At 34.7% G+C, this 16659-nt stretch overlaps 1 protein-coding gene across 1 annotated transcript in view; it reads right to left on the bottom strand.

The window, feature by feature from the left end:
• Window positions 1-15089, bottom strand: part of SPIN1 (spindlin 1) — a 227362-nt gene extending 212273 nt beyond the window's left edge. Inside the window, exons 1-2 of the mRNA XM_051998067.1 lie at window positions 14985-15089; window positions 13754-13888 (exon numbers count right to left, since the gene is read on the bottom strand). The gene's annotated coding sequence lies outside the window, so the exon portion shown is untranslated. The remainder of the gene's footprint in view (window positions 1-13753; window positions 13889-14984) is intronic.
• Between the last annotated feature and the right edge of the window lie 1570 nt (window positions 15090-16659).

Here is a 16659-nt window from a genome sequence, read left to right as displayed (position 1 = left end):
AATTTATCTCAGGCTTCCTCAATCAGCAAATAGAGATAGCTAGTTTGGAAACTTCTTGAATATCTCCAGGCCATTAAATAATTAATCATGTTTTTCTCTAAGCAGCTAAATAAAGGTCCAGGAGGTTATCTCAAATATTTCTGCCAGAAGAGCAAGTCTTTTGCTCTTCTTCCCAGAGGCTTAATGATTAACAGATCCTTGGTGTTGAGTCTTAAATTTCCTGCAGTTATTATTCTGAGAAGTCCTCAGTTTCCTGTTTCACTCATTCCTCAGGCTCTTTTGCTAGATCTTCATTCAGATTCTCTTGCTAATTTGGTTTTCCCCAAAGTCCTATCTTGGCTATTTTTCACTTTTCTCTATTTTCTTACTTGATCTGATCTGCCCATAAGATTATTAACTCTGTAGTTGATTGTCACATCTTTATTTTGAGCCCTCTTTCTTTCTTGAGCTACATCAGTAAGTCCTACTTGACATTTTGAATCAAATATCTCATAGTCAACTCAATATATTTTTTAAAAAATGATATATTATCTTTCTCACAAAACTGACTGCTCTTAGTTTGTCATTTAATGTGAAAGATACAGCTAATCTTGTAGTCATCCTTACTCACAACTTCTCTCATAATTTAAAGTCTTACTCTCATAAATCCCACAGCTCAAATACATTTTCAAATTCTGGCATTTGTTTCCAGCAAATATGTTTCTATATTGACTTTTGTGCACTTGCATAGCAACTACTCTGGTTCAGGATCTCATTACCTTTCACCTGAACTATTGTAATTGTTTCCTAAATGAGCTCTCCCTGCCTCAAATCTCTCCCCCTGTCCAAGCAACTACTAAAGTAATGTTCTTCCAAATGCCTGCAAAACCATTTTTGGCAGATAGGCTAAAGCAAGGTGAAGGGAACCAACAGGCCTCAAATGTTTTGGTGAATCAGAGGGAGGCCAACCCTAAGTCTGTGAAGAATTGTCCTTTTAAAATGGGCGGAGAAAAATATGTTTCAGTGGCTATCAAGGTATCTAAAACAGACACTGTTGAACACTTAGACCAGGGTACTCAAACTTTTTAAATAGGGGGCCAGTTCACTGTCCCTCAGACTGTTGGAGGGCCGGACTATAGTAAAAACAAAACTATGAACAAATTCCTATACATGCTGCATATATCTTATTTTGAAGTGAAGAAACAAAATGGGAACAAATACAATATTTAAAATGAAGTAAAGTTAAATCAATAGACTTACCAGCATTTCAATGGGAACTATGGGCCTGCTTTTGGCTAATGAGATGGTCAATGTCTGATTCCATATTTATCTCTGCTAGTCGTAACAAGTGATGCAAGTGTGCATCTGTTAGTCTTGATCTGGTGGAAATTTCAAATGTTTCATTCTAGAAAAAGTCTATTCACAGACATAAGTGCTGCTAAAGATGGTTGCCATTTTGAGTGCATGGTTCCTGAGATGAGGATATGTCTCAGAGGGGAGAGATGCATAGAAATTATGAAGGCTGCTTGACTTGAATGCATCTTTCAGAGAGTCACAATTCCTCAGTTCAGCCAGTTCCATTTGGTAAATTGTATCCATATTTTCAATGTCAATAGAAAATGGATTATGTAAAAGCTGTATGTCCTGTTCATGGAGATGAAGCTCTTTAAATCTAAATTGGAACTCCTTTTGCAATTTTTTCCAGTGAATCCACACATGTTTTATTTGGGAATGCAATCAGCGGTTTTTCCACTAACAGATTTTGAATTGTGGGGAGATGGCAGAAGTTTTCCTCCTTCACTTGTCTGATGAGGAGGCCTAATTTTACTTCAAATGCCTTGACATGTGATTGCATATCACAGATGAGCTTCCTCTTTCCTTGAAGTTGCATATTGAAATTGGTGAGTAGCTCTGTTACATCTGTCAGAAAGGGAAGGTGTCACTTCCATTCTGCATCATTGAGCTCTGGTACTACTTTGTTTTTTGAAAGCAGAAAATCTGTGGAAGTCATAGAAACGTTTCAAAACTCTCCCTTGACTCAGCCAACGGACTTCTGTGTGATATAGAACATCTTCATACTCAACATTTAGCTCAGACAGAAATTCCTGAAATTGTCTGTGATTTAGTGCATTAGCTCTAATGAAGTTAACACAAGATACCACAATTTTCATAACAGAGTCCCACTTCAGTGATTTACTACATAGCACTTGTTGGTGGATGAGGCAGTATGTGGCTATTGTATGAGAATGGTTATGTTTGTCCATCTCTTGGTTAATGCGAGCAATTACTCCTTTCTCAGACCCCACCATGCTAGGAGCACCATAGTTGTCACCCTGGCTAGTTTAGCCCAGTCCAGCTCCAAACCATTCATAGCTTTGACAAACCTTTTCATAGATATCCTCTCCTGTAGTTGTTCCTTTGATGCTTTGCAGGGCAGCAAGCTCTTCTATGACTTCAAAATAATCATTCATCCCACAAATAAAAATTAGAAGTTGTGCAGAATCACGAACATCATTGCTTTCATCGAGTGCCAAGAAAAAATATGAAATTATTTTTATGGAGTTTTGCAGATGCTGATGCAGATTGTCTCCCATTTCTTCAATCCTCTGTGTAACTGTAGGTCCTGAAAGACTCACTGTACTAAATAAATCAGACTTCTCTGGACACATCTCTTTGGCAACAGAAAGAAGGCATTCTTTAACAAATTCTCCCGTCTGCCAGTGCATGCTATTAGCTTGGCAACTTGAAAACTTGCTCACAATGATGAAATATTTAGCTGCTTCTGCTTCACAAAAGTATTTTGCTGAGTTGTCAATGTATTTTTCAGTTTTAATAGTTTATCTTTTCTCACTTCTCCAATCAAACAAGCATATTTATCTTTATGTTGAGTTTCATAGTGTCCACGCAAATTATATTCTTTGAACACAGACACTATATTCTGGCATATCAGACATACAGCTCTTTCTTTGTACTGCATGAAAAAGTAATCATAAGTCCACTGTTCTTTGAATATCCTACACTCCGAGTCAATTTTTCTTTTTCTTGACATCATTATTTCCTAGAGATTCCAAATTGCTATTAGTAAAATACCAATATATACATACAGTGCTACAAAAACAATATACCAGCAATAACTTTGCCCACACAGAGACATACAGACTGCAAAGCCCAATTTCCTCCAAGCTGCCTCTGCGCTGTGATGCCTCCGTTTCCCGCACTCTCTCTCCCGCTCTTCACACCGACCTTCACTGCTGCAGTGAATTCCCCCGGCAGCGGCCGCAACATGCACTGTACATCCCCTGCTCCTGTCTGTTGTGGTGGCTGCTGCGGACCGTCAGTTCTCCATCTTCTGCATCTTTCTCCCTTCCCCACACCACACACCCCGGACAGGAAACTCACCTCACCTTGGTATCGCCTCACACTCTGTCTCCATCACCTCACACTCTGTCTCCGCTGCCTCAGCCCAGTGCTGGAAGTGTGCGTTGCTAACGTGAGTTTAGGTCGAACTTCCCTTCCGGTCTGATTTTGCCATAACCTGGCGAGCTGCATAAACGTCCTCAGTGGGCCGCATCTGGCCCGCAGGCTGTAGTTTGAGGACCCCTGACTTAGAGCTTGGGTAGATATCAAAGATGCTGAGGCCATTCACTGCATCCTGGGCCATGAACAATCATCTTTTTAGAGAAAAATCATCTTTTTATTTTTCAAAATACATGCAAAGATAGTTTTCAACATTCACCTTTGCAAAACCTTATGTTTCAAATTTTCCTCCCTCCCTCTCCCACCTTCCCCTTTCCCCTCGACAGCAAATAATTCAATATAGGTTAAACATGTGCAATTCTTCTAAATATATTTTCACATTCATCATGTCCTGGCTACACTTTCCTCCCTTCCTCAGATTGTCCCTTTGGTAAATTAATTTGATTCTATACTAGCCTCTTTCCTTGAGATCCTTGTGCCATTAACCCATCACCAATCTTGCCCTTCCAAATCTCAGTCTTAGATTACTCCTTTGGATTACTTTCTGTTGTCACTGCTTTTATCCATGTGGTGCTGAATGAAGCTAGAAAAAATAATGAAAATATGCAGATTGGATACACTGCAAATTTATGTTAAACATTCTCCACTAGATTCTTTTTTTTTTATTTAAAGCTTTTTTATTTTCAAAACATATGCATAATTTTCAACATTCAACCTTGCAAAACCTTGTGTTCCAAATTTTTTCCCTCCCTCCCACTCCTGCTGCTAGATGACAAGCCAATATATGTCAAACATGTGTAATTTTTCTATACATATTTCCTCAATTATCTTGCAGCACAAGAAAAATCAGATCAAAAAGAAAAAAAAAATGAGAAAGAAAACAAAATGCAAGTGAACAATAAAAAGTGAAACTACTATGTTGTGATCCTCACTCAGGTACCCACAGTCCTTTCTCTAGATGAAGATGGCTCTTTCCATCACAAGACCATTGGAACTGGCCTGAATCACCTTGTTGCTCAACTAGATCCTTACAGAAATACAATCCTTTTATATTTTCCTCATTGATTCATCAAACCACTCATGATAGGGGCTTTTCTAAACCTTTTTATTCCTTCCCAAGTCTTCCATGATTTCCCCTATTAATATCTTCCCCCAACTGTTACTAAAAGCCTTACTTAATATTTAATTAAAAAAAAAAAAAACAAGGCTGCTTGCTGAGAATCCCATCTTCTTTCTTCTTCTTTATCTCATAACATGCAGATGCCTTCTGACATGGTCTTCCCTTTACCTCATTTCATCTGAAGAAATGACCCTTATACATGTAGAAGTGATCCTATTTCATTCCATCTTCTCCAAGATTGTCCCCTCTGCCATCCCTGCTTTCTTATTAATCTTTAGTCTCTATCTGCTCCCTGATTCCCTTCTACCTACAAACATTCTTATGTTGCCTCCATCCTCGAAAACTACAAATTGATTCATTCATCATTAGTAACTATTGTCTTAAAAGTCCTTGGCAAGGCTGTCTATACTTGGTATCTCCACTTTCTTTCTTTTCATTATCATCTTAACTCTCTGCAATCTGAGTACTGATTTCATCATTCAACTCCAAAGTTCCTAGTAACCTCTAAATGGACAAATCTAATGATCTTTTCACAATTTTCTCAATCTCTAGGCTGCTTTTGACACTATAAATCACTTTTTCCTTTGATATTTTTCTCTATACATTCTCTTCCTGTATCTGACCACTCCTCCTCAATCTTCTATGCTGGATCTTCACTGAAATTACATTTAAAGCCAATGAATGTCCTGGAAAGCTCTCAATTCTGGGCCCTCATCTCGTCTTCCTCTATGATATTTCAATTGGTAACCTAATCAGATTCCAAAGATTCAATGATCATCTACACAGAAAATCCTCTTAAATTCAACATGTCCAAAACTGAACTCATATATTTCCCCAAATTCTCCCTTCTTAACTTCCATATTACTGTTAAGGGAACCACCTTCCTCTCAGTCACCCAGATTTATTACCTAAATATCATTCTCAAATTCTCACTCTCTCACCTCTCCATATCTAATTTGTTGCCAAATCCTATCTATTTTATCTTCATAAAATCTCTTTAAATCACCCATTTCTTTCCTCTGATGCTGACATCATTCTGATTCAAGTATTCATTACTTCATTTATGGGCTATTGTATTTTGATTAGTCTGTCTCCTTTCTCTCTCCTCTGGTTCATTTTCCACCTCATTGTTAAATTGTTCTTCTTAAAATACAGGCTTAAACATGTTATCCCTGCCTATTCAGTAAAATGTATCATCATCAAGGTCTTACCTTATAATCTATTGGTTGATCTCTGAGCCTCAAGTCTCTGTTCATTCATGTTTATCCTTCACTCAGCTAAAAATTTATATTCCTATAGTTCGTCTGACTATGTCACTCTCCTTTTAATAAACTCATCACCCATAACTTATCACTACCACCTTCCAGGATCAAATATGAAATTCTCTGTTTGATTTTAAAAACCTTTATACTTTTCCTACTTTTCCAGTCTTTTTATACCTCAAGTTCTGCCCAACTCTCCAACATTCTATTCTGCAATCCAGTAACCTTTATTTTCTTCCAACAAGACATTCAGTCTTTCAACTTCGTGAATTTTTAATGGCTATTTCCCATTGAATACTCTCCTTCCTGGTCTCTTCTTTTTCCCTATCCCAGCTTCCTTGAAGTGTCTGTTAAAATCCATCATCTATAATAAACCTTTCTTTTATTGCTGTTCAGTCATTTTCAGGTGAGTTCGAGTCTTTGTGACCCCTTTTGGGATTTTCTTGGCACAAATAATGAAATGATTTGCCATTTCCTTCTCCAGCTCATTTTAAAAGACGAGAAAACTGAAACAAATAAGATTAAGTGATGTGCCTAGCGTCACACAGCTAGTAAGTATCTGAGGCCAGATTTGAACTCATGAAAAATAAGTTTTTCTGACTCCAGGTCTAGCCTTCTATCTACTGAGCCATTCAACTGCATAAGTCTTTCTTTATCTCCCTTAAAACTTTCTTCTGAGAATAATTCCAATTTATCTTGTACTGATCTTATTTGTACATAGTTGTTTACCTATTGTCTTCCCTATTCAATATTCCTAGAAGCCAGGGATCATTTTTGCCTTTATTTGTATGCTCAGTGCTTAGCAGAATTCCTAGCATGAATCAGGCTCTTACTAAAATTCTATCAATTTAAATAAATAGTGAAGGAATAAGGATAGCCATATCATATTTCAAATTACCATACGGCAGTGTTTATCAAAACAATTTGCTACTACAAAAAAATCAAACTTTGTTTAATAAAACATAAGACAGGGAAACAATAAAACATAATAGTATAGTGTTTGATAATCCCAAGGATATCACCTGCTAGATTAAGAGTCATTTGATGACAAACATTATTGAAAAAACTAAAAAATTATCTGATAGAACTTAAACTAAGATCACCATCTCATGCCATCACAAATGGATACATATTTTATATATAAAAGGTCATACAATGCACAAATCAGTAAAGAAGGGAAAACAATATCTTTCACAACTATGGGTATATCTAGCAATAGATATGATTATAAAAAGTAGGATCATTTTGATTACATGATATTAGAAAGTTTTTACACCAAAAATCATTGTAGTTAGAATTATATAGTAAAATAGAAAAATATTTTTGCTACATATTTCTCCAATATCCAATTCATACATACATATATGCCTATTTAAATATACACACATGGATGGAACTAATAAAGATATAAAAGAATAAGAGCTATTTTCCAATAGACAAATCATCAAAGGATGTGTCAAGGCAGTTTTTAAAAGAAGAAAAATCAATGTATTAGCTATATTTAATAAACTCTAAATTTTTAACAATATTTAAAACAAATATGAAAAACCGTCAGATTCCCAAAAGAGGAAAATGGCAGATATACTAGGAAGATTAGGAAGGACAGGCATACAAATGCATTATTGTTGGGCCCTTGAATTAGTTTAACTATTATGGAAATTTTTTTTTTACTTATTCCCTTAAATCACTAAACTGACAATATGATCCATTATTTATAATATAGCAAAGAAATCAAAAACATAAAGAAGGAAATCATATATAACAAAATATTTATGAACTGCTTTTGTGTGTGTGTGTGGTTGTTGTTATAGCAAAGAACTTGAAACAAAGAGGTTTCCAATCAAGTTGGATTGATTGAACAAATTATAATACATGAATGTTATATAATATTATCATGCAGTTAAAAAATGACAAATGAATTCAGAAAAATGTGGGTAGATTTGAATCTACTTATGCAGAGTGAAAAAAACAAGAACAATTTATATTAGTCATAAAGGAAAACAACTTTAAAAGACTTAAGAACATTGATCAATGCACTGACTGATGACAACTACATAAACTAATGATAAAGAATTCTTTCTAGCTCTTGGCAAAAACTGTAGTTATTATCATTAAAATTAATTAAATTATTATTAATCATAACAGCTAACATTTATATTATACCTACTCTGTGTGAAGCATTATGCTAAGTCTTTGCAATTTTGATTTCATTTGATCCTCACAACAACTTCAGGAAGGAGGTGCAATTATTATCCTCATTTTACAGATGAGGAAACTGAGACAAACAGAAATTAAGCTAACTGACAAGGGTTACAAAGCTACTAAGTACATGAGGCTGGAATCTTCCTGACTCTAGCCCCAGTACTCTTATCTACTATGTCACCTATCTGCCTGATTCAATATATACTTTAAAATTAAATATATATTTAATAGAAATTTATGATTTCTTATGAGCATAATATTCATATTTTCATAATAAAATATAGTTCAACTTTTCATTTAAATTTACAATAAACCTCCAATTGAAAAAGTTAATGAAATATATATTCATTTGTCTTGATTCAAATCCCACTTCTGATCGTGGACAAGTTACTTAACTTTCCTGGGCTTCAGTTTCCCCATCTGTAAAATTAAGGTGTTGGAGTAAATGATCTCTGAGGTAAACCAGACCTACATCTATGGTTCTATGACAAATCTAATTTTTTTTATTATTGCATTTTAAATTTATAGAATAAAGCAAGCAGTTCTGTAACAGTATAATAATAATAAAAAAAGATTGCTCATAAAATTGCAAATCTACAATATACAAATTGTTATTTGTAATTCCAAGAAATCAAACAGTCTCATTTCAGAATTTGATAATGTAACCATCATAACTAATCAATGAACATCTCAATATGAAATGTCAGAAGTGGGGATTCAATGTTTCTTCAAACTATGTGCAGGTTGAGGAGTAGAGGAAGAAAGAGTGGTAATTGGCTGAATTGTATTCCTGAGGCATGAAGTTTGCCAAAGTTCAGTGTTTGGAATAGATTCTGGGCAGAATTCTTGTGGGTATTCTGCCAGAACTGGACACAGAATGTGCGGGAAGACTAACTGTCTTTGCCCTCTAGATGAGGAAAACATGATACAACTCTTTCTTTGCCTTTGAGGTAAAACATTTCTTGGGAGTGGGGTAGGGTTTCTTGACTAGTATAAAGCAGTAGATGAGGATCATAAAAGTTCCATGAGAAAAAGATGAGCTTGACTTAGGAAGACTGGGTTGGGAAAGACTAGGGTATTGTTGATAACTGAATAAAATGATAAAAAAACATGGTTGAAAGAATGACCATAGTTTCTACAGTTGGGGCCCTACTAATTCTAAACTGTTACTGATATCTCTGGTAGGGAGAAGGGGAGGATACAAGATAGGAGGATGTTCATTGATTAGTTATGATGGTTATATTATCAAATTCTGAAATGAGACTGTTTGATTTCATAATTTATAGGCAGACCGGGTAGGGATATAAGGAACTCTTGAGTGAGGAAACTCATTTTATTAAAGCAAATTGGCAATTACAATTTATATTCTCAGAATTGCCCTGAGCAATGAGAAGTTGTGATTTGCCTAGAGTCATAAAGTCAATATGGTTCAGAAGATATAAGCTAAAATCTTCCTGGTTTCAAGAATGACTATCTATTACTCTGTTACCTTTCTTCTGTGTAATGATAAATATTTATTTTTTAAGTTTTGTGATTCAATGTGCTTATACAAAAAGTTGGTACCTACAATCTGGAAAAGTGCCAAATACTGACATACATATATACATACATACATATGCATATACTCATATATGTAAATATATGTATATAGATACATAATTAAAAGATCATGATATGTTCAGTTAAAAATGCTTATCTTTCTATACCTATTTGATCTGATATAGACCCATATCTATATTTGTGGCCATATATATATATATGCCACCAGACCTAGTAGTGTTTGGGAATCAAATGAGATTAGAGTGGGTACTATATTATATATATTTATTTGCTCCAAAAGTTTTCTGTTAAGTTTTTAACCTTTTTATCATGTGTTCTTGAGATACTATTTCTCTTTGTCTTTTTTGATAAAAAAAAAAAGTTCATATCTCGGTAACTTCCTTTTTTTGGATGCTAGATTCTGTTAAATGTTATATGAGTTTTAAAGATATGAGATATTTTTAGACATTTCCAAAATCTGTTATATATATATATATACACATAAGTATATTTATGTGTGTGGTAGGCTAGAGAAAGAGAAGATGGTGGGCTAGTAGTGGTGAGAGTAATGACAGGTGGACAGGCAAAGTGCGCTCAAGATAAGTTGCAAAAAAAAATAAAAAAAAAATAAAATTAAAAAAAGATAAGTTGCACAGGATAAAAAAGTTTCCCTGGATGAAAAACTCTTTCTAGTGATTTTCCTTTTCAGTCTACTCTGAATTCATTATATATATTATTTACATATGTATACACACACACACACACACACACACACACACACACACACATACATTATATATACATTCTGTATACATTGTATATTTCAAACTAATAAGATGGTCTACAACCTGATATTTTCATCAGATGAGAACACATTTCAGAGTTAATCAATCAAAGATATAAATTAACTTATACTCGAGTTAGAAAGAAATAAAGTGCTTTGAGATATTAGATGAAATGAGATGATGAAATGTCTTAATATTGGTTGAAGGAAATACATATGCCTATGAATCTATATATATTAGAGAAGGAGATTCACCCAGGAATAATTCATCATCTACTTCAAGAGTCAAGCTTCAAAAGTGCTTAGCGAAGTCAGGCCTTTTGTACCTGAAGAAGAGGACAGTCAACAAGGGATAAGTAATCCCAGAGTGTCATGTCATGTCCCCATTGTTCATGTCAATGAAGGGACTGGACCAGTGACAAACAATGCATCCATCTGGTATCTGAGAGAGAAAGAGAGAGCAAAAACTAGACAGAGAAGGCAGCTTCACAGAGCATGAATTAAGTGAAGTATAAGAAGTGAAACTTCAGGTTTCTACAAGGATACCTCAGGAGAACTTCATGAGGATTCCAGGAAGGAGAAAAAGGATATTTATATAATTAGGAGCTATGAGCCAATTATCCATTTACCATAAGTTCTCTTTAAGTTTGTACCTATTTTCCTCCATGTGTCTTTGTGGGAAAATATCTTAGATGTTTTGGGGTAGGGTTGAGGACTGATGTTTTGTACCAATTCTCACTTTACAACCTTATTAATCTATATCAACTGGATAATAAATGGGAATCACACTAGTGGGTGCTTATGAACAATACTACTAGAAAACCCACAATTCTCAGAGTTGCCCTGAAAATTTTCCGTGAAACAGCTGATCACTCTCTGATTACCTGACCCACCAGACCTAGTAGTGTTTGGGAATCAAATGAGATTAGAGTGGGTACTATATTATATATATTTATTTGCTCCAAAAGTTTTCTGTTAAGTTTTTAACCTTTTTATCATGTATTCTTGAGATACTATTTCTCTTTGTCTTTTTTGATAAAAAAAAAAGTTCATATCTCGGTAACTTCCTTTTTTTGGATGCTAGACTCTATTAAATGTTATATGAGTTTTAAAGATATGAGATATTTTTAGACATTTCCAAAATCTGTTATATTCCATTTTATCATTCAAATTATATGATGAGACTAGTATTACATAGGTTTTAATTGCTTTCAATATGTTCATTAGTGAAATGCTATAGTTTTTACTTCTCCTTATATGATCTGAATTAATAAGTAGACTTCTTAAGACTTTTCTATATTTCTATAAGCAATGAAATGACCTTATGACATCACTATCATAAACTCATTTTTGTAGAGCAGAGTTATCAAACTTTAAGTGTCCCCCAAAGTCCCTAATACAACCTGAACAAAGTTACATTTTAATTATACAGATTTTTGTGATAATCATTTGTTCAATAAACATACATATACATATGGATGGTTAAGTTAATGTGATCTAGAAAGGATCTTTTGTTCATTCCAGAGTTGTTTATCATCAACCATTATGCCTTTCAGATAAGCCTTTTGTAGCTTTTGACTTGACTTTTTTATTTAGTAGCTTTAGAATCTCAAAGCTTTAGAATTCTCAAAGTGTAGTCCAAAAAATTGTTGGGGTCTCTGAAACCCTTTCAGAGGGTCTACAAATTCAAAATCATTTTTTATTTCTAATATAGTAAATAGCTATAAATATAACCCATGTGAACAAAAACTCTTTGAACAGATCCTCGATAGCTTTTTTTTTTTTTTAACAACATGAAGATACTGAGAACAAAAGTTTGAGAACCACTGCTTTAGATAGTTGTAGGAAGATAGGTAGTATGTTGGAAAAGGTCCTGGGTCTAGAAGGATCTGAAGGATCTGAATTGAAATCCATGCTCATATGTTTGCTTCAGTTTTCTCTACTATAAAATGGAGATTATAACAACACCTACCTTAGTTAGTTGTTATGAGAATGAAATAAGATAATATATGTAAAGCACTTAGCACAATATCTGTTATCTAATAGGTACTAAATAAATAATTATAGCCACCTTCTCCCTTTCCCCCTTCCCTAGACTTTGACTTGACTGTAGGCAACGATGTAACCCTGAATTACCATTACAAACTTCTCTATTTCCACAAATGCAATGATATGACTCAGCCATATGTTTGATACTCTTCTGTCAAAATATTTCATTGAATTTATGTGGATGTCACTCATGGAGGGCCTTTTGATTCTCTTCTTGGAACTTAGTTGTTTTATGGGCTCCATCAAGTAGTAAGTCACTTTTAGTTACACTTAGCAAATCCAGTGATGGATACTTGTTATCAGCCTTTTTTATTGCTTAGTGAAGTAATTCCTATTCAGTCTAGAAATGCTTTTCTGTGTTTTTGAGCTGTTTATTATGTGCATGATGCCATCAATCTTATTTTTTGATTGAAAGTATTAATATTTGTTTCTATAGTCATCTTAGACTTATAAACCCTGTGCTTTTTAAAATATTGTGTGTGTTTTTTGGGTAGTATTCTTTCCAAATCTATTATGATCCATTTTATAGTTCTGAAGATATACTATTCAGATTATATACAAAATAAATATAATTTATTTTGGAATTTTTATTATTTTTGAGATGGAAAGTGCTAGGAGCTGAAAAGATCAGGGAAGCTTTCAGGCAGAAGATGCTACTTAAGATTAAGTCTTGAAAGAAAACAGGAATTCTAAGAAGCAGAGATAAAGGAGGGAATGTATTCTGGGCATAAAGAATAACCAGGGAAAAAGTAATAGAAGTAGGAGATAGAATGTTTTTGACCATTTGAATTTCCTTCACCAGAATGAAGGGAAGTGACAAGAAGATTAGGGTTATAGTATGTGTGTTTTACCTTCAACTTGTCTATCTAGATGTGGCTCCTTAGAATAAATGGATATCTCTAGAGACCATGAGGCTAAATGATTTGCACTCTGTAAAGAGGGTACTAGATAGATTGTATCTAACTCTCCACTTATATATTGTTAGTCTAGAGGAAATAATTTTTAGGTGCAAGCTGTGCTCTTTATTACTATCTTTTAATGGGGAAGGGGTGCAACAAGCAGAGATTGACTTCAGATACTTGCTTTTCTTCCAACCAATTGCTAGTTATACAAATACCAAACATAATGTATAGCCAATAAACTGATAGGAAATAGAAATCGGAGAAGTTGTACAAATAATACTCAGAATGAATGAACTCTCTCATAGGTAAGATTTTCCAACTCCATCAGACAGAGACAGAGACCCAAATCTCATGCATGGGGAAACTGCTTGAACTCCCTTGCATAGTAAGATTGAGGTGCCAAATCCCTTACTTAGAGTCCTTTTCTCCCTTCAGTTACCTCTCTCTGGAAAAAATCTGAAACCACTTATCTTCCTTCTTTAAACTGGCAGCCAGAAAAACAATGCTCTCTCTTCTTTCAAGGTCTTTTCCATTCTACCCCTCATGCAGGGGTGGGGTGTCGAGTAACCATATCCTGTGAATAAAGAGATTCTTATGAAAATGGACTTGAATCCTGGATTTCATTTAGCTGTTGTCTTAAAAAAAAAATAGGAAACTAACATACTAAGTAAGGGAGTGATTGCACTTTAGGAAAATCACTGTGGAAGCAAGAGAATAGATTAGAAAAGGGAAGAACTTTAGTAAATGAGCTCAATCTAAAGGCAATTTGAAGAATTCAGATATTAGGTGACTAAAAGTCTGAACTAAAATGGTAGACATTTGAAAAGACAGTTGCAAGGGATTTTTGGAAGTAGAAATGATAACATTCAGCAACTACATATGAGGTTTAAGGACGAAGATGGAATCAAGATGAAACCAAGATTTCAAATCTGTGTGACTTGCTATCTGAATAATCTTTGGTAAATCTCAGTTTTGTTATCTGTAAAATGATGTTAGGTGTGTGTGTCAAAGTAAATGATTTCTGAGATTTCTTTCAGTTCTAAATCCTATGTTCCATAGGCCCATAAATTTGTGAGGTGAAGACTATATGTACATTTAAATGAACAATAACCCTTAATAGTGAGTCAATTATTAAAATATTCAGACACCATGCTGAGTGTCTTAAAAATGATGAATATCAGCTGGTATATTTTCTAAAATTAAGTGCTTTAGAAAATAAATTTTCAAATAAGGTATTGTTGGTGTAATGGCCGAGAATAATAAGAGTATAAGATATAACATACTGAATTGGCTCTCCCTTTTAATAGAACTTGTATGTAATAATAATGAATTCAGATTATAATATATACAGACTCACTTATGATATCTGATGGGATGTCATGTTACCCTTTGTTTTTTGTTACACTTAACAAAACCTAAAAGGGATAAGTTGATTGTTTCTTTTCTTCTGCTTCCTTCCTCATTTCATTGGCAGAAAGAAAATGGGAAGAGATTATCTCTTAGTTAAGCTGGTCATAGGATCTTTATTGGGCAGGAAGAAAGAAAGAGCACAGATTGCCTAGGATCTGAGCTCACTCTACATACTCATTAGCTTCTGATCTCCATCACCTGTTATGAAATCTGTCTGATCCATAGGTTGGGATAGAGTGATTGAGAGACGGGGTACTTACATCTGGGCCCCAACTCATCAATGTTTCATGGTCAAAATAGATCCTTTTGTATGTATCCTTCTTCTTCCAAGTATCTTCAATTCCAAGGTCAACATCACAGATCCTGAGAACTCTGGAGGGAAATCTCAGTTTCCATAGATACTTCTGGTGTCCTGAGTCTCCTTGGCAACAATTCCAGTCTAGTGAGCCAGCGCCTAGATACAAATAACTACATTACACATATAAGTACAATATGGGTGTGCACCCCAAATGAAATATAGGACTCTAGTGAAATATAGCTGTGACATTTTGTCACATAAGAAAAATAACAAGTTTAAGTTTGCTTTGCAGAAGTATTCTCTAGTTTGTTTATATATGTATGTGTATATACATACTTTTTTTTTTTTTTTTTTTTTGGTAATGCCATGAGAAACAGGATGATGGAGGGGGAGGAGGATGCAGAAAGTGGCAGGATATATGACATATACCTCTCTATAAAGATCTCTATTGGGATCCTTCCATGTTGTCAGTTGGTAAGAGATAGAAGTTCCAAAGAATTGAATGGAATTCAATTTAATTCATTAAATATTTATTAAACATCCCATTCATACACTGTGCTACATTGGGATAGATACAAAGTATAGATAAAACACAGTACTTACCTTTATGAAATTGATATTAGGAAGAAGAGTGCTATTATATATTATTATTATTTACATCTCAAATTTGTATAATGCTTTAAGGTTTCCCAAGCACTTTTCTCAGAACTGTCTTGTGAAATTGATGTAATAAAACTGTGTTCCCCTGATCTTTGGAGGAGTGGACCTGAGTTAGAAAAACCCTGAATCTCAATGCTTCCTAGCCTTTGGGAACATCCTCAATCCTACTTGATTCCCAAGGGAAACTCTATTTCCTCACCTGCAATTCATTTGGAGATCTTGGCATAGGGTATAATCACCACCCATTCTTGACCTGGAAATTAGTCCCTAAATTTATCTGGAGATCGCTCCCTAGATCCAGACCATAGAAAGCTAAATATAATCAAGGCTCTGAATCCCAAACCTTTGCTAATTCCTAATCAGGAACTCGCCCACTGAGAGCTGCTCAGTGAAAATAAACCCATTTCTGCCAAAGACCTCCCTTGGAGAGTGGGACTGCAAAATCTTTCCCAAAACCTGCGACACCGGCCTGGGGACCCCCATCACTGTTAGGGTATCCTCACCCCTCAACAATATAGATTCTTCCTGTATTATAATCCCATGCCATGTAACTATTAGAACAAAGCAAGACCCTATGAGCATGAATGTCAGGGGCTGGTCATACCTTAAAATGAAGAAATTAAAAAAAAAAAAAACCTTCTCAGATTTTTAAAAACTCTGAGATTTTTAAAGTTCTGAGACTTTAAAAATCTGAGAGTTTTATGAATCTTATTACTAGGCTATTGCAGAGCAAGGAGCTCTTAGGCATAGAGGGAAACTGCAAGATGAACTAGTAGTAGGGAAGGAATGGTCTTGAAGCCAGAAAGTCAGAGGCAAGATCAGGGGGAGAATGAAGGCAGGCCGACCTAGACTTTTCTACAGAATGGATACTCTGGAAGGGAATCACTTCTGGGAGAAGAAGCAGGCTTTGTAAAAGAATATTCCAGTGTCTGCTCCAGGGCAAAGGAGGTTATAAGTGCTGAAGGAAGTTCTCAATA

The sequence above is a fragment of the Antechinus flavipes genome, chromosome 1, assembly GCF_016432865.1.
Source record: "Antechinus flavipes isolate AdamAnt ecotype Samford, QLD, Australia chromosome 1, AdamAnt_v2, whole genome shotgun sequence".
NCBI classification, from domain to species: Eukaryota; Metazoa; Chordata; class Mammalia; order Dasyuromorphia; family Dasyuridae; genus Antechinus; species Antechinus flavipes.
Note: the sequence above shows the minus strand (reverse complement) of the source record. Positions and strands in the feature narration are given on the sequence as shown.